General features: G+C 37.6%; 2 protein-coding genes across 4 annotated transcripts in view; one reads left to right on the top strand and one right to left on the bottom strand.

Moving 5' to 3' along the window:
• The window catches only part of pcxb (pyruvate carboxylase b), a 203,665-nt gene that overhangs the window by 51,676 nt on the left and 131,827 nt on the right, over positions 1-20,162 (bottom strand). The window lies entirely within an intron of this gene.
• The window catches only part of LOC127516208 (leucine-rich repeat and fibronectin type-III domain-containing protein 4), a 29,708-nt gene continuing 13,527 nt past the window's right edge, over positions 3,982-20,162 (top strand). Inside the window, exons 1-3 of one of the 3 annotated variants that reach the window (XM_051900591.1) lie at positions 3,983-4,523; positions 5,038-5,132; positions 5,966-6,706. The gene's annotated coding sequence lies outside the window, so the exon portion shown is untranslated. Of the gene's footprint in view, positions 4,524-5,037; positions 5,133-5,965; positions 6,707-20,162 lie in introns of all 3 variants that reach the window. The other 2 variants (XM_051900592.1, XM_051900590.1) reach the window with 2 other exon arrangements.

Below are 20,162 nucleotides of genomic sequence, written 5' to 3'. Positions count from 1 at the left end.
GAGCAACACACACAAACAAACAAATTACCACGAATGCACACAATTCCATGCAAAAAAAAAAAGAAAAGAGAAATTTAATGAAAGGCCTTTATTTGTCTGTCTAGTGTGGCGTGACAAAGTAAAGTATAGTCCTGTCAGCGTAATTGACATCTGTTCAAGAACAAACACAGTTCTTGAAAAAAAAATAAATATCACTAACAAAACACATATACACATTCTTTCTAAATGTTCAGCCATTAGTGCATGAATAGGGGCCTGTCAAGTAATCCATCGTTCCATCTATCCATCTGTCTCTCTCTCTCTTTTCATACTAAACTGCAAAAGTATATTAGCAGAGATGGCAAACAGACAACATTCCTTTCAAGACGTACTGCAGAAAGTTTCAGTGCAAAGCAAACGCAGTGTTTATACCACACGCTGTCCGTGGTGCTGAACTGATTTTGTGAGCACGAGACAAAACAAGGAAGAGTTTGATGGTGAGCGTGACAGTGTCTCTGTGATTAATTGTCTTCGTTTTTGATTCGTATGTGTTATGGCAATGGTGTGAATGTGCTATGACTAAACGTGTGTGAGATTGGGGGAGGAACTAAATATAGAGGAACACAAAACACACATTGCTCTCTCACACAGACAGACAGGGTGGGGGAGGAGGCCCTTCTGCACAGTGTGAAAATAAATAGTGGTTGACTAATATGGGTTTTTCAATGGCCTAATGCAAAACCGATAGAGCGGATGCAACAGCATTAGGACACTTAAGCCACTTTTACAAATGTATAAATGTCTTTGCAGTAGATAACAAAGAAATAATTTGGGATTTTTTTAAAAATTACTTTATAAATGTTGGCCAATACTAGATTTAATTGTATACACACATTTCTGACTATTTGTACATTTTAAAAAAATCTAATGGTCACTGAAAGTTCATTTTTCAAATACTTCTAATTTATTAACACTGTTAAATGTAATCTTTAACATATTTTGAAATGAATTTGCATTTTTTGTCCTTTACCTTTTAAAGTTGTCATACCTAAATTCATATGTAGCGTTTAAAACATTTATAGATTTTATTTTTAGTGTGTATAATTTAACCTTTTTATACACACACACAAAATAAGAGTTTTAATATTGATGCATCAGTGCATCCCTAGAAGACATATTTACATTTTTCCAATATCCGTATCCAAATATCCCTGAATAATGTATGCAGCTTTCTTCCACTGTTGTTTTGATTTTTTGAACAGTCCATTGTGTTAAAGGGTTAGTTCACCCAAAAATGAAAATTCTGTCATTTATTACTCACCCTCATGTCGTTCCACACCCGTAAGACCTTCATTCATCTTCAGAACACAAATTAAGATATTTTTCCATAAAATCCGATGGCTTAGTGAGACCTGCATTGCTAGCAAGACAAATAACACTTTCAATGACCAGAAAGGTACTAAAGACATATTTAAAACAGCTCATATGACAACAATGGTTCAACCTTAATGTTATGAAGCGACAAGAATACTTTTTATGCGCAAAAAAAACAAACAAACAAAATAACGACTTTATTTAACAATATCTAGTGATGGGCAATTTCAAAACACTGCTTCATTAAGCTTCGAAGCTTTACAAATCTTTTGTTTCGAATCAGTGGTTCGGAGTGCGTATCAAACTGCCAAAGTCACGTGAACTATTGAAGTTTCAAAACACTTAATGTAACGAAACCTCTTTACTGAAATCACGAAGATGAATGACGTAAAACTGACATTTCTCCCAGAATTCAACTAACAGCTTATAAATCATTATTATAAGCTTACCATCGTGAATCAGGGTAAAGCAAGTAACAAGACACAAGGCAAGTTTTGAACACTGTTGTTATTTACTTCCTAATTAATTGAGTTTTGTTGATTTTTAACCATTTTATCACTTCAGACCTACACAAATATGTTGAAAAACAATGCTGAACATTTACAATATTTACTCGAAATTTAATAAAAAAAAAACTGAAAAACAGAGTGACTCTTCTGTTCATTAGACACAGTTTGTTGGCTAATGCAGATAATCTCACGTCATCTAGATTATTCATCAGATTAATCCACCTGCCCACTACAAGTCAAGTATAACAATGAGGAAAGAGATGAGGAAGGAGTGCTGGTTTTTCAGTAGTGTTACACACCACTGCAGCCTCTAATCAACTGAACAAATGAGCTATGTCACATCTGAATAGTCTTCATTTCTAATAAACCTCATACACAACAAGCACACAAATGCATGCTTAAACAAACTGCTTTTTTAGGATGTATGCATGGTTGCTGTATATTTATTATTAGTCTGGAGTGTTGATGTGTTGTTAATGTGTGAGTCTGTTTTTAGTGTGGTGTCTTTGTGTTTGAGTGTGGTGTGGTATTGGTTTGTGTATGCTAGATCGTGACCACCTTTCTCAATATCATTATGGAAATAAACCAGCCAAAATATATTGTGAAATGCTTTTTAAAATGAAAAATGACACCAATGAAAATCTAAAACTCTCTCTTAAGATAACGCCATTCCATATTCATCTCTCTCTCTCTTTCTCTCTCTCTCTCTCTCTCTCTCTCTCTCTCTCTCTCTCTCTCATTACTCTGTATGTGTTTGCCTTAACTGGGTAAATTCGAAGGCTGTTCATAACTCATCTATTCCTATAATAACTAATAAGACAAGACAAATATAGCAGGCAGAAATAGAGAGAGGTGCCCAATGATGGTACAGCTGGATAAATTACACACACACACACACACACACACACACACACACTTGAGTATGTGGTTTACAGGGACTCTATACAAACTGTATATTCTATCACCTTACACTAACCCTACCCCTAAACCTACCCATCACAGAAAACTTTCTGCATTTTTTGAATAAAAAAACAAACAAACAAACAAAACACTGTTTAGTATGTTTTTTAAAGCTATATGGTTAATGAGAACACAGCAAGTTTCCTCATAAACCATGTTTATACCCATGTTAGATTACATGTTTATAACCATGTAATACCTATGCCATTATACACATTTGTGTCCTCATAAACCATACTGTATATACAAGAACACGTTTTCATGTTTTATAGGGACTTTTCATTGACATAATGATTTTTATACTGCACAAACACAACCCTCACAGAAAACATTTTCAAAAAAACAGCATAAAATATGATTTATAAGCTGTTTTCCTCACGAAGACCAAAAAATCTCCCCACAAGGACAGGAATTTCGAATATTGCCATCTTTGTGGCCTAATAACCCCCCTCCCCCCCTCCCCTTATACACACTACACACATCTTCCATATCAGTCTCCTTCCTTCTATTTCACAGACATACACAAATATCACAAGTTTGTTTTTCATGATGGAGACTTTCCACTGACTTCGATTGTTTTTAGACTGAGCTAATGGTATTTCCTATCCTCTAAATCGAACCCTCACAAAAACAGAAATTACAAAAAGACCTCATTTAGTATATTTATTAAGCTGTTTTCCTCATGGAGACCATTTTATGCAGGTGATTTCAAGCTTTACCATCTTTGCAGGGACATTTGGATCTTAACAATATAGGCAAAACAAACACATAAATAATAGACACGTTCATTCAAACACAAAGTAATCTGCAATATTAGCAGGAAAACATCATTATATCTTGTATATGTACAGTGTTAAACACTGTAGGAGTGTTTAGGACTGAAAATTTCAATCTTATTAACAGCAGGCAGCTGTAAATTTGATATCAATCCTCTCTGCGTTTGATGTACATCTTTATCGCCTCCCTCTCCGTATCACTCTCTTCCATCCATTTCTCCATACTTAGCTCTTCCTTCTGCTTCTCTATCATCTCTTCCTCTATCACTCCCTCGCTACCCCGACCATCACACTCAGCCAATACTGCTGGAGGCTGTCCATCTCTCTCTCTCTCTCTGTTTCTTTTAGCCCCCTCCCTCACTCACTCTCTCTCTCTCTCTCTCTCTCTCCCTGTATCAGTGCATGTAGTCGACACTCGCTCCTAGTCGCTCGTTGGTTCGCGCAAACATCTCAACTGCTTGCAAAGAAGGAGAAGAATAATAACAAAAACAATGAGTAGAAACCAGAGGAAAAACTGAACTAGAAACAAATAACAGAAGTATGAAGGGGAACTGCTAAAAATATCCAGCACAACAAAAGATCTGTCATTTTTTCCTTTTTGTGCTCTAATTTTTCTTTTTCTGTTCTGTCGTTCTCTGGATACCTGACCGACAGGATTAAAAATGACTTAAATTTCAATCAGCTGTGGCAGGAGAGAAAGAAAGAGGGATGAAAAAAGAGGAGTTTGTCCTCTGAAGAGATTCAGCGGCTCACAGCTGGTGAGAACGAGGGAGTGTTAGACGGAGAGAGAGAAATCAAGAGAGGGAGGGAAGAAGACCGGTGTCCGAAAGAGAGAGAAAGAGGGTCTTGTTTCGCTTTTGAGGAAGCCAGGAGTCGGATCGCCTTTTCCTGCAGGACTACCTAACTGGAAATGCTGGAAAAGCAGGTTTGTGCAGATGCGTTTGTGTGTGTGTGTGTGTCATTTAAATGATGGATGTAAAATGGATATTGAGAGTAAAGAATAAAAAAGACTGATAACAAATATAAAAACAAGGAAATGGATGATGAGGCAGAGAGATGATGCTTGTCAGTCTGCATGGTGACATGCCTGACACCATATAATACAGCTGCTTAACTCTTCTCTCTCTCTCTCTCACACACACACACACACACACACACACACGCACACACACACACGCACATTAACTAGTAGTCAGTCTCACACACAAACAGCACACACTGTCACCGCACCCACAGATTAAAAAACATTCTGTCTGCATCTGTGATTCTCCTGATGCGCGCGCACACACACACACACATGCACACACACTCACACGCAGGAGGTGTTTAATTTGAATGCTGTCTCTGTGCTGTCTGAGACACGCTCAAGATGAATGACAAGCTGAAGAGGACACAAAAATAACTAGAGATGTGTGTGTGTGTGTGTGTGTGTGTGACAGATGGGGCAGAGAGAGAGAAGGTGAGAGACAAAAGGACAGGAAACCACTCTGGTGACATATCCAAAAGGAATCAATGTTTTTTGCAATCGGACGAGGTGAGAAAACACGGAAAACAGTGAGAGACAGAGATGACCTAACAAGAGGAGAGATGCAGTCTAGAGGAATTTTTTCATAAGTGCAAAATGGAGAGATGACATCAGGGCTGGTGTCCTGGGCTGGGAGGGTGGTGTTTTGGCCCCTGTGATATGGGGGATATGGTGAGGGAGGGGGGTTGATCATCAGGGGTCCTAATCATTGGGCGAGGGGACGGGGGGCCCCATTTAGTATGGACCCCATGCTTTTGAGTGGCAGCCCTCGATGACATCGGAAGAAGCATGTTATTAATTATTATCTCTCTTCACTGGAAAGAAAAATTCCAAATGAGATATTGTTAACATCTCATTTGTTTATTGAGGTCTCCTGCTGCTTAGATTTTTCTCCTGAGAAAGACATCAGTAATCTCACATTCATATCAGAAGAGATCTCAAGAATGTCTTGTTAAAACTGTTAAATTTCCCAAGATACCAAAAGACTTTCAATATGATTTCAAACATTTCTCAGCAAAATTATTTACTTAATTTAAATATAATTTTATTTATTAATTTAATTTATTTAGTTCAATTATTTCCACATTATTTTGTATGCTCTATGCTCTTATTGTATGACAATAACAATTGTCTCATTTGTATTTATTCGAAGGAATTTTAGAAGAAACATCAGATTAAACACAACTCTTAACAATTAAATTGCCCTCTTGGTTTCTGTCTTTATCATATTTATTTTCAATGAGTATCTCTGTGTATGTGTGTATTCACAATGACAACAAATTAATCAAAATGAATGTTTTTTCTTCTCTTATTCCTTACTCATCCCCCCCCATCCCATTCAGTCATTCCTCACTCCCACCACCCCGTTTTGCTCTGTGCTTGGGACGTTGTTTTGCCGTGAGACATAAAGGCCTCAGAACTGGCAGCTCACTGGAATCCGACACTGAAAGACGAATGGAACAAACAACTGAAGAGGCGAATACATGAAAACAACAATCAGAGCAATTTGGAGGAGAACACAAACAAGGTGCACATCTGGAATAAAGAATAAACAGACTGACAGAATGAGAGAGCAAGATGAGGAGGTGTTGAATGGGAAAATGAGCACATGAACATCGCAGGTGGATGAAAAGGAGCAGGAAAAGAAGATGAGAGGAAGATAAAAACAGCAGGATCCTGGAAAATAGATGGCAGAACAGCTGGAAAGACTCAAAAGTGGAAGAATATGGTGAGAATCTTAAAATGATTTCAGTGGAAATGTGAAACTGCTGGAAGGCCCCAAGGCCAAAATGTTTCACAGCAGGAACATTTTAACAAGGGAAGAGCATATCCCTGTGTTTTCCACAAACCAAACTGGAGGAGATATGAGTGAAATTGAGAGTCTGACTCAAGTTGAATCCTCATGTTTGAAGTGTGCGCATGGACACGGGATAGACACACAAACACTCGTGGACACTTCTCTACCTTTATAAGGGATAAACACCTCAGTCTGGATTAACAAACACCTCTAAAACTTAAAGACACGCAGATAAACACCTGGAAATGAGCAGCTAATTGACCTGGGATCAACACAGACAGAAAAGGTAAATATTCACACTCTCTCTCACACACACACATACTGGAATGTTTGAAGACTAATGTACAAGGTAATTGACTGACCTGAGATGAAAGATGCAGGGCAGAAAATCTTTACCAAGCTTTTGTATGCACAGTCCTGTTCCACATCCTTCAGCACACAAAGTGGAACATTTTGTCTCTTAGAGGTTGCTCTAATGGCGTTCCGAGTTATGTTTCATTTAAGTATCGACTTTGTCTCCAATGTTTGCTGTAAAGTTCCTTAAAAACCGAAATAAATGAGATGAATGGCTCACATGCAGGGTCTGTTCACAGCGAGCTGCCTACATAGGCAGTTGCTTTCTAAAGGTACAGTCATATTTACTGTTATAAATACAGTCATTTCAGTAGGAGTCCACATTATTAGGGTTCAACGGGTTCAAGCTGCTCACATGGATTTGCTGCGTTGACCAACAGAAAGCTGCTTGGTTCAAAAGTGACTTCTGTGTGAGCTGTGTTTCATATATCGCTACACTGTTCATAACAGAAAATGGACCCTTTTTTGTCTTCAAAATTTTGGAAAAATTTCGCTAATGTGACTGCAGCATACAGATATGGAACATTATAAAGCGATTCTGAACGCTCTACATCGGCAGACACTTTGTGTGGTAATAGTGCTCAACTCACAACTGATTTCAAAAGAGTTTGGTGCCTGCATGTTGTTTTTCTTATTGAATGCATTGTAAGAATTTCTAATAAAAATCTTGCTTTGTCTGCCATGTAAGATTTACTGAGCTGACTGCAATGGATTCTGGGATTTAAGCAAAAATGAGGAATCTTACGAGGCTGTGTAATTGAGTTGCCTCCCTTTTGCATAGCTATAGCAACACTGACCCAACCAATGGCATAAGTTTGAGGCGGGTGTATTTGCTTGCCAGACTAGTCAGCGGAGTTCTGGAAACATTATTTTTGTATTTCTGTTTGCTGATGCATCAATTCTACACTTCATATTTAAAGAATTCTCATTTGCTATTTTTCTTTCCTATGCTTCTCTTAGAGTCTGACAATGTGTGCAGTGGTCGTGTGTTCTGGTGTTTTGAAGACAGGACTAGATGTTGACCTTTTGTAGTCAATTAAACAGCTGTCAATTTGACAATGGCTGACTGGATACACATGAATGGGTCAGAGAAAAGCATTCCAATCTAGAAACGGTTATTGCACACAAACACACAGACACAAACACCTCTCTCCCTCCAATGAAAGACAGATGTGTAGGCTATATCCATTTATTTATGGAGCTCAAGGTACTTTGTGGGCCATTTATTTTTCAACCTCTTTTTCTCCCTTGCATAAACTTAAGCACACATCTCACAGCGGCTAATGCAGTGACACAACACAAGAGAGATTGATTTTACAGTGCAATAATGACAACACATGCATACACACTCTCACACAAACAGCTGAAGAGCTCTGGTGCTCTCCATCCAGAGCGCACACTTCTCTATGCATATTCATGCGCACACATGAAGGACACTTTACACTGCTCTACAGCATTTATCTATCTGCCTCTCTCACGCTGGTGTATTCTCTCTCTCTCTCTCTGTGTCTCTGTTTGTGTGTGTGTGACATTAAGTGAGAGCAGGGTTGCCAGGTCCTAGAAAAATGGAGACTAAAATGCTATGTCTATTAACACTTTTATAATTATATTTTCTGGTTTCAGTCAAGACAGTTAATAGCCTACATACTCTTTACATACTCTTGTGTTGTCTACACACAAACATCAATGTGCAATTAATCTACAATGCCAAACTCGATTACCTGCCTTAAAATTCCCAACCGGAATGTTGTGAAGTGACATCAAACTTGCCCGTCATACCGTCTCACCTTCACTCGATCTTTCAGCGGTCTTTAGGTTTCCAGATATTCATTCCAAGGATCAACACACATTAGTAAAAAAAATGTATTTTCATTTGTCTTTGTCTACAGATAAACATTTGGTGGCCATGGTACATTATATATAAGTAGCTCAAAAAAACGCAACCCATGACTCTGTAATTTTTCCTGCGACTGCATTTTCAAAATAGCCCAATTGTGCGGGAAAACCGCGACCCTGGCAACGCTGAGTGAGAGAGAGTTTACTTCAAAAGTAGCATGCATTTTCTTTGTCACCAAAGCATTCTATTTGTCATCAATGCCAGCACCAATACATCAAAGACGGCCTCTTCAATACTTTTGTCTGATTATTCATATTAGTCTCTTTCTCTGAGTTATCTTTTCCTCTCCTCAAGTCAAAGAAAGGCCTGAATCTGCCTTAAGAGAACTGTTTACAATGGCTTCCCTTCCTACCTTGACACTTTTATCCAAAAACTTGTTTCCTTTCCTTTCCTTTCCTTTCCTTTCCTTTCCTTTCCTTTCCTTTCCTTTCCTAATCTATCATAATATTTCCTTTCCCTTCCTTTCATAATCTATCTTATCATAAAATGTCCTTTCCTTTCCTTCTTTCCTACCATATCATAATCTATTTCCTTTCCTTTCCTTTCCTTTCCTTTCCTTTCCTTTCCTTTCCTTTCCTTTCCTTTCCTTTCCTTTCCTTTCCAAACCAAACAGTTGTGCCTCTCTCTTTCAGTGTATATCCCTGCAGCAGCAGCATTATATAAACAGTTCGTTAGCAGTTAGCTTGTAGCTGTGCAGGAACAGCAGGTTCTGATGAAGGAGGACAGATCGTGTAGAAGAGAGAGATGCTCACAGAGAGCATTTAACATTATGCTACCCATCCTGATATTTCACCATCCCTGCTGAAAAATGTATGGTGTAGGGCTGGTCTAGATGGTGTGCCCGCATAGACATGCTGTTCACCAGGAAATCCTAGCTTGCGAAGCTGGTCAACAATGGTTAATTTAGGCGAAAAAGGCTTGAATTGTTCAACTAATTGATTATTTTGATCATTTTGCATATGGTTATTTATTAATGCAGCAGACAGTTTTATTCATTAAAGTGTTTTGAAATTCAGTGACATCACAGACCTCACAACTTAAGCTTATGAAGCAAGACCGGTTGAAGATTACATTCTAGACAGCACTGTAAAAGATTATCATTAAAAGACTGTAAAAATGTGACAGTAAAAACCTGTTAATTGGTTAACAGTAAGTTTTCTTACTATATAGGTATTAGATGTGAAAAAAAAACAAACAAGTGAAGTGAACCTACGGTGAAAAAATGTAAATTGACCAGGAACATGTCTTACTTGGCAAAATCACAGTGACTAATCAGGTCAGTACATGAGGGTTTTATGTTACAGCTAATGTTAAATTAATGTTTATTGCATTACTTTAGTGTCATGTATGTTACAAAGATGGCGTTTAGTATCTGTGAGAATGACACTGCGCACCTTTTATATATTAGTATTTACCTTCTCAGCTTGTGGAAAAACTGCTGGACTTTCTCATCGTCACCTGTCTTTGGTGGTTGTCAGTGTATTACAAAGGTACAAAACAGATATTAGTATAGGTTGGTATATTAACATTATATCAGTTAATGAAATACATTTTTTTTTTTACTGTAAATTTAAGGTATATCTGTAAAACCTAAAATGTTGTTACCATGTTTTTTTACAGTATATTTCTGGCCACCACAACTGGCAGGTTTTGTTTACTGTAAATTTCACTGAATATTTTTTTTACCGTGAGCAATGAATACTATGCTGAGTTTTAGAGCTGCACAATTAATTGTTAATAGATCGCAATCTTGATTCAAACACCCACACGATCTTACTCCTAAATGACAGTGATTCAGGAACATTCAGATATGCGCCGCTGCTGACCCAGAGGGAGGAGTTGTCATGTATAGGTATGAAATAACTTCACAAACAGTCTTTTCAACCACACAGTATCATTATTTCTGTCTTACAATAATTCAAATCATCACAGAAGTACTGGCAGAAAAGTCTATAGTTCGTATATAAACACTGATGTCAATGGAAGCGAACAAAATAGAGCAAATCACCTTTTGAACAATTAACGATTGTATCAATTACATCATTACGCCACTGGGTGGTATTAAGTGACTTCTAAAAATGTATTTGTCATTGAATCATTCATTCAAGAGATTCGTTCAGAAAATGTTGATTCTTCCAGTAATGAAACAAGTATTTATGAGTGAGTGAATCACTGAATCATTCATTCAAACCTATTTTTTTTACTTAATTCATTCAAATTAATTAAACATTTTTAAATAGACTGCAGCAATTAACAATTATTTTATATTACAAGTTATTTTATTTAGTTGTCTTCAGAATCGTGGGAGAATCGTGATCTCTATTTGAAACAAAAAAATTCTCATTTGAAGAATCATGCAACTCTACTGAATTTATAGGACTTTTATGAGAGTGGGTCAGGTTTTGCCTACATTGTTGGGACCAAATACTCTCACAAGGATAGTACAACCCAAAAACACTTGCACTGTGGGAACAAGCCAGCTATCCCATTGAGGAAAAGTTTAATAAACAGAAAACAATGTCTTTATGGTAGGGCTGTGAATCTTTGGGTAGACAGTGAATTGATTCGATTCACGATTCATAGGTGTTTGATTCGATTCAAGAATGATTTTTGAAAATTCAGAAGGATTCGATTCGAAACGAAACGATTCACATTAACATTTGATGCGATTTGATTAATTAAATTCGATTCTGCATTTTTATATGCATTCATAGGGTTATTGAAATGCTTCCCCAATGTGTCTTAGTCAGGGTGCGAATTACACAGTGGCCTTCAGGAGGTCAGAGAATAAGGGCAAAAAACCCTTTTGTCCATTGTTAATGTTGGTTCATGTTAGTTATAATGATGCTACATAACTTTATTTTAATAGCCTAAAAATTGGCATTTGTAGAAATTTACATAAGCCAAAATTTTAAAAGGCTTGTTAAAAAAGTATTGTTAGTTCATGTTAACTATAGTGCAGGATAGTGTTAATGGCTACACAACCTTATTAAAGTGTTCCAGGTACATTAAACATACTAATGCTTACATGGAGAGACTACCTTAGAATATGCACTTTCCCAACTAATCCTAAACTAACTTTTCTTTTTCGGAATAGTTATAAAAGCCCTCTTTGTTCTCTTTATACTGATAATTTTCCTTATGATGATTCTGAAAGAAAACGCGCTGGGTTTCTACAGTAACGAACACAACTTTTATGTGCATCTGACTGATAGATAATCCATGCGCTGTTATTTCAGTGTTGTTAATGTTGTAGTTATTTCAGCAGTTTCCTTCGCACATTCAGTTTAACAACATTAAGTTAAATTTCATTTATCATTCATTGGAACTGTGCATATGAGACACTTACATTATGTGTTTGCTCCGTCCATGCAATAAATGCGCACCCTTGAATAAGCGGGGTTTTACTTCAACTGCTCAGGTAATGTCAATGGTATGACCCACTTCCGTAAAACTTAAGTATTTTATCTTATAGAAAATAACGGTGACGTTTCCACGAAATGAAAGCGTTTTATTTCAACAGTAGTGACCACGCAATGACTTGGCAGCTTTAATAATGGCTTGATCGGTTTGACTCAGGAGGACTACTGCTATCTCAATAGAGAGCTGTCATCTACTCATGTGAATAGCAGTGGCCATCCTGAGGAGAGCTCAAACGTGGGCTTCTCAATGAGAGCTATGGACAGAGCGCAAGCGCAATTCAGTGAAAGGCGGTAAAGAGTGCAGCGTGTCTGTGTGAAGGAGAGCTGTGAGGGCACAAATGACGCGCCCATCAACGCCCATCAATTCGCGCATGTAGTAAATTAATGCTTATATATATGTTAAAACACTGAATCGCCATAGAATCGCGATTAATACGATTCTTAGGATTTTACATCGATTATCGACCGAAATTAACGATTCACGATTCAAAAAACATGTTTCAAGATCGATGCATATGCATCGTCAGGATTTGTAATCGATGCATTGAGAAAACGAGTGAATCGTTACACCCCTACTTTATGGCATTATAAAAATGCAGAAATATTTCTTTAGAAGGTTTAGGGCAGAGGTCTCCAAACTTGGTCCTGGAGGGCCACCGGCCTGCAAAGTTTAGCTCCAACCCCAATTAAACACACCTGAACCAGCTAATCAAGGTCTCACTAGGCATAAGAAACTTTTAAGCAGGTGTGTTGGAGCTGGTTGGAGCTAAACTCTGCAGGACAGCGGCCCTCCAGGACCGAGTTTGGAGACCTCTGGTTTAGGGGGTTAGAAAATATCATTAATCATTAAAAAAATCAATGCAAAGTCCTCACTATGACAGATAAACAAACCTGCAGGTAAAACATAAAATGCAAGATGTGGACTGACAGATATAAGGATCATATTATACAGAATATCGAGTGTATTCCAGTGCTTAAGGATCAGAGTTTATATTCTGCTGATTCACTGCTCTGAGAAAGTGAACTCAGAAACAGAAGAACAGGAAATGAGGAGAATTATGAGAATGACCTCAAAAAGATTCATACAGAAAGGCAGACACAGACAGACATATACTAGAGGCAGACAAATTGGATGGCGGATGGAAAGATGATGGACGACTGAATAAATAGAGAAATGGACATGAATATGAAGGCATGGTTGGATGGATAATCAGATGCCTAGATGGATCGATGCAGGGAGTCTGAGTGTGCAGTGCTGAGAGGGTCACTGCTGGGTCAGATAAATAAGACTCTTCTGAAATATGAATTCACCCTGTGGAGTCAAAAAGTCTCAAGTCTGACTGATTTAATAAAATAAACAAACAAACTAAAATATTTAAACCTGTAACGAAACAAAACCAAATATCTTTAAAATATCGTAAAAAACAAAAAAACAAAACCGACCATCATTGAGATCTTGCAATTGAACAAAACCGACCATCACTGAGATCTCCTTACCGAACAAAACCGATCATCATAGAAATCTCGTAACTTAACAAAACCAACAGTTTGAATCATTTTGAACTCAACTGTCATTGAAAAAACAGCTGTTATTGAAATCTTGTAGAGGAACAAAACCAACCGGCATTGAAATCTCATGAAATTAGCAAAACCAACCATCATTGAGATGTCATAACCGTATAAAACCGACCGTTATTAAAATCTCATAACTTAGCAAAACCAACCATAATTGAAATCAAATAACGAATCTCATAACCCAGCAAAACCAACCATCATTGAGATCTCACAAAGGAACAAAACTGACCGTCATTGAAATCTCGTAAAGGAACAAAACCGACCATCATTGAGATCTCGCAAATGAACAAAATTGACCATCATTGATATCTCTTAACCGAACAAAACCGTCCATCATAGAAATCTCATAACTGAACAAAACCGCCCATCATTGAAATCTCGTAACGAAACAAAACCAAATGTCTTTGAAATATCCTAACCGAATCTCATAATTTAGCAAAACCAACCGTCATGGAGATGTCATAACCGAATAAAACCGACCGTCATTGAAATCTCATAACCCAACAAAACCAACCGCCATTAAGATCTCGCAAAGGAACAAAACCGACTGTCATTGACATCTCGTAACGAAACAAAACCAACTGTCCTTGAAATATATATATATAAATAAAACGACCATCATTGAGATCTCACAATTGACCAAAACCGACCATCACTGAGATCTCATAACCAAACAAAACCGATCATCATAGAAAACAGTTTTAATCATTTTGAACTTAACTGTCATTGAAAAAACAGCCGTTATTGAAATCTTGTAGAGGAACAAAACCAACCGTTATTAAAATCTCATAACTTAGCAAAACCAACCATAATTGAAATCAAATTATTTGCTTCTTTCGATGGATGGATGGATGGATGGATAGATAGATGGATAGACAGATGGATAGATAGCAACCACAGAACACCCTAGCAATGCCCTGGAAATTACCCACCACCATAGCAACCACCAAAAACACACTAGCAATGCCATGGCAGCCACCCAAAACACCCTAGCAACCACAGAACACCCTAGCAATGCCCTAGCAACCACCCAGAACATCATAGCAACTGCATAACAATGCACAATGCACTTTTCTGTGCCGTTCCACCAGCTTTCCTCTTTCTGTTTTTCTTCAGAGATTTCCCTTTCAGACGCTTGATGGATCACTGCTGTCAGATCGTCAGCCGCCTCCATATTAGTGCATGTGAGTGTGCATGTGTGTTTGGGTGTAAGAAAGATACTGCGAACACCTTTCACATCTCTGCCTCTTCTCTTTACATCCTAATGACTTCATGACATTAAGTCACTTTGTCTAGTGCGCACACACAGTCAGAAAGAGAGAGAGAACCATGTAAAATGGTGAAGATATGAGAGAGTTGATGTACAACTGTGAGATGAGAACCAGGAAGATGAAAGCCATTTGTCAAAGAGTATGTGTGTGTATGTGCGTTTGATCATGTGCGTGTGTGTGTTGGAGATCATTTCCTATAAAAGCAGGAGACATCTGAGGATCATTGATTCTCTTTGTTGCACAGATAATAAATCCCCCAGTTCAATTCACAGTGAGATTTCATTAGACGATAGAAGTCTTTAATACCATAGATCAGATGATATGAATGATATATATGGGGCTACACCTATCTACAACTCATCTGTTATATCCACACAAAAGCATAATACAGACTTAAACTCAATGTGACCTATACCACCTGTCTCAAGCTTCTTTCTGGCTCTCTCAGTCCTCCTCTCGCCCGTGCAAACATACACACACAACACAGTCAGCGCACAAAGATAATACAAACTATGCCTCAACAAACAGAATATCACACCTGACAACTACAAAATGCTGTTAGTCTCCCTCTCTGCGTGTTTGTATATCTGTATTTCATAAAAACACTACAGCTGCCACTTTTTTGAGATATGAAGTCATAGTTCTATTTCTATTTGCAATACCCCAAGTGTTTCTTGTAGCAGTTTCTCAGTGCTTTTTTCCTCTCAGGTTGCTGAATCTATAGTGTTATTGGAAAATATATGTAAACCGAATTCTGGTTTTGCATCTGAATTGAATGTGATGAGATAAAGTGAATGGGTAGTGTGACTGCTGTAGATTGGCGTTGAGGTTTTGCTGGTTAGTGTGATGTAATTTCCTGCAGCTCCAGAGTGATTAGTCACTTTCCGGCTCAGGTGACTGGCTAAAAAGGCGCAAAAATGTGGACGCAGCTGTCCTTGAATGCTAATGGTTAGCTCTCTCCAGGTATTATAGACTTCCTTGTCTCAGAAATGCACTTCACTTCTCTATCGCTCATACCTTTTATGAGATTGCGCCTGCTCTAAATTCTGACTACTCTCGTTGACAATAAATTGTGTCCTAGTGGAAAAGATTTCTATGGGCATCACCCTGCACTATACTCCTCTTCCCATCACCACAACCCACTGCTTATATATGTGCTGCTTATCTGTCTGGCTGTGAGAAAAAGCCTCTTGAGCTGCTTAGAAGCCACAATAATAAAGTCAGTGAAATCACAAAATAAAATGCTACAAAATGCTACTATTCCAAAATGAATCAACATTGAATCATTAATGACTGTCATTGTGATTGTCATTTATTACTAAAATGTATGGGAATAACACTTAAACATGGTTAGGGTATTTTTTGCCACTGTCACCTCTGGCCTGTTTACTGGTGCTTTGTAAGGCACAATTCTCTGTAAAGCTGATTTGGAAATACATTGCATGCATAATTATTATGCAAGTTTTTATTTTCCAAGCACATTTTACCAATTCCAAATCACATCAATCTTAATAACTACTATTAATAACTAATAACTACTGCTTTTTTATAGGCTTTATAGACAGACAGATTGAAAGTAACTCTTGAAGGACCAGCACCACATCTTTTTGTTCCACTGTTTATCTTCCACAATTTGGCAGTAAGTTTTGGGAGTTCATTTTTAGTCCACCTCCTATCCTGAAAAGTCTGTCTTGCAGAGATGGACTAAAATGAAACTTACTGCCAGATTGTGGAAGATAAATTCTTCAAACAGTGGTACAAGAGGATGTAGTGCTGGTCCTTCAAGAGTCACTTTCAATCTGTCTGTCTATTAAGCCTATAAAAAAAGAAAAAAATCAGTCTTCATGTATTTTACTACACTTCAGTATGCGATTCTTATTAAGTGGGGGTCATTCTTTACCTAACCTGAATCTCTGAGATCCTGACACCCTGTACTTCTGGAGACTCCAGGTAGGTTGCAGTTCTGGAAAATGGTGGCGCTGGAGACTAAAGGGTTCCTGATGGTTTCACACTTAATTCTTCACCTTTATTCTTAATTATTTTTCAGTTAACGTATCTTTTCTTCTCCACCTGTTTTTGTCTGACACTGCTAACCCAATGAGCATTTCACTGTTTAATGGTCATGCCGTAACTTTGCAATTTCTAGTATTGCATTAGTATTGCATCCTTCTCATGGGTATTTAATAATTTTTGACTTTTCAGTCTGAGTTAAATCTCTTTTTTGGCTAATTTTATCTGTAAAAGACAGATAAACCTGCTTAATTATTATGCACACCTGACTATGTGCAACAACAGTGAAGGCTTTTTTTCATCTCCCAGCCTTCATGAACAATTATATAACACTTATAAATGATTAAATACAAAATTAATAGTAGTTATTAAGATTGATGTGGTTTGAAATTGGTAAAATGTGCTTCGGAAAAAAAAAATATGACCAGAAAATCAACTTGCATAATAATTATGCACGCGCTGTACATGCATTATGAAAAACTATATACAAATAAATTGAATTGATAATAATAAATTTAGAACATTTTAAAATTTAATTAATATTAGGTAGGGACCAATAATTAAACCAAAACAAAAATAATAAAATAAAATAAATCTAAAATAAAAGACAATATGCTTACACCCTTTGACTACAATAATAATCATTAAAAAAAAGTCAAGTAAAGCTTCAAAAATATGAGGACATTTTAAAAGAGCTGGTTTGATGACAGCTCTCTGTGCACTGTGTTCACAGTGTCATGCTGCCCCAGAAAAAAGCCTTCCTGGAAAAAGAAAAAATCTTGCTCTACAACTTGAGTACTGAGAAAAGAGTAAAACTAAGCCAGGATGCTAATGATTCTTATTCAGTCAATGTTCCTTAAATTAGTCTTTCTGCCACTGTGCGTGTTTGTGTTTGTGTGTGTGTGACGGCTCTCTTCAGAGTCTTGTGAAGTACAGAATGTAATTGATGTGATAATCGTTAGCAAATGGTCATCTGCTTTGTGGCCGTAGAATTTGTAGAGACACTGACAACAGCAGCAAAGCTCTGTGTGTGATTTAATATGAGGCAGCGAGGGATACGTGGGGGAAGGAGGGGTGCGTTGAGGACAGAAAGTGTTGGCGAAAGAGGGCTGAGGGAGTTGCTAAGTGCAGAGAGGTGTTCAGCGTGAGACAAACACACACACACACACACACACACACACAATGGACAGGGTTATTACGTGCTAAAGCCAGGCACTCGCAGTAGTTTTTCATTCAGCCTAAATCATGAATAACATTACGGATTACAAAAGGATTACCAGAATTTATATTCTATTCTAATCTAATCTATGCCCTACCAACACACACATGCCTAGTCGCTCTAGAAGATAAAATTAGACCAAGACAAGCACAGGCATGTCCTGAACCTAGGAACGAAAATGAGTAGAGGACAAGGAGGGTGGAGGAAGGAGGAAGAGGCCTGATAATATTGAGGAAGGGCTGCTATCTATCCTGGGCGGACGGATCGATGGAGGAGAGAGACAAGATCTATTTCGGCTGGTCTGTTCTCAGGTGGCTAAAGATGGTAAGAGAGGGAGAAGGAGAGAGAGAGGAGGGATATTTTAACTAATGTTGCATCACTTCTCAAGTTACCTCAAGGGCAGATGGGAAGAGTGGACACAGGTGATAAGCAGAACCCTGGGTAATAGAGGGAAACTGAAAAAGAGGGGCGTGGAGAAGAAAAAGGGTGGGAGGAAGGTCATAGGAGGGCGGAGGAAGACCGCACACAGGAAAAGTGAAAAGGAAGAGAAAGAGACAGATGAAGCGGATACTTTTGCACAGCACTATTGAGTTTTTTCTGCTCGATCTGCCACAGACTTCTGGGAATGCGAAGTTACAAGACATTAAAAGTCACGTTGGAAATTGCACTCAGTTGCACTTTTCTCTCCTTCCAGCACGTAGCGAATGCATTCTTATAGTGTATTATGGTGTAAAATTCCAGTTATTAATCAGAACATCAACACTCTCCATATGCCTTCACTAAATTCCATCACTTAAAGGGATAGTTCACCCAAAAATGAAAATTCTGACATAATTTACTTACTATGATGTTTTAAAATTGTATGGCTTTTTTTTTTTTTTTTTTTTCTCGGTGAAATACATACATGAATCCTAGCTTTTCTTTATGTTCAGCAAAAGAAAGAAAGTCATACATGTCTAGAAAGACACAAAGGTGAGAATGATGGCATCTTTTTAAAAAAACTACCATGACAACCATCATTTCTGCTATAGCTAGTTATTGTTACTATCACAAAACCATAATGCTAAGAAGAATCTTAATGCTCTCTGTAAGAATCTTTCAGAGTAGGCTGTCCAATCAATACAGTAATCAATTTAATCTTAAGGTTTAATCAGGCACTTCTTCTATGTGAACATTATAAATGTTCAAGGTGGACTTTCAAGTGCAAAGTCATCTAATTTTGTTATATAATCCCAAAATTAGAATCTGCCACTACATAATGAGTAATGTGCTGAAAACAAGCTTAATTGAGTAAAGTCTGATTGTTCCCTGCTTATATTTATCTGCATTTTTCAGTGTAATGACTTTGCAAAAATTATTATCTTGTCATTTTGAAATTTGCATAATTACTGCACTGTACTGTTAATAATACCGAAGAGGGGTGAAGCACAAGCTCCGCTAATGATGTGCATTCACGGGAAGTACTGCATGGACACAAACGGCTGGGAATGGTTATTTAAAGATCACTGTTACAGTTGTGAGTCTGCCATGAGCTGTGCTGGGGATGTTACTTTGAAGATGCAGCTTGCCAAGCTAATTAAACAACAGCCAAGTTACTTTTCTTAGAAAAATCTACTAAAATCTAATAACAACAAGTAGCTAACTACATTGAAGAGACTGTCCTCCAAAAAAAAACGACCCTATAGGTCATTTTTCAACCACCTTATTATGACCTATATTTATGTTTTAAAGTCATGCGCCCTCTAGCTGGCGTAAAAATAATGACAGTGTCGTGTTACATCTGTCGTCATGAAATGACATACGACTGTCGTTACCAATCAAAATGCGTGTTCATTTAAATGCAATGTGTGGACTTTTTACACAATTTGTCCTATTTCCATTTAGCAAAACTCTTTTTTTTTTTATTAACGACTACACCCACCCCACCCCTAAACCTACCCTTAGTGATTTATAGTGCATATACACTTTATGAGCACATGCGTTTCCTGAGATCG

The sequence above is a fragment of the Ctenopharyngodon idella genome, chromosome 7 (assembly GCF_019924925.1).
Source record: "Ctenopharyngodon idella isolate HZGC_01 chromosome 7, HZGC01, whole genome shotgun sequence".
Classification (NCBI taxonomy): Eukaryota; Metazoa; Chordata; class Actinopteri; order Cypriniformes; family Xenocyprididae; genus Ctenopharyngodon; species Ctenopharyngodon idella.
This window is presented reverse-complemented; position numbering and strand designations above follow the sequence as displayed.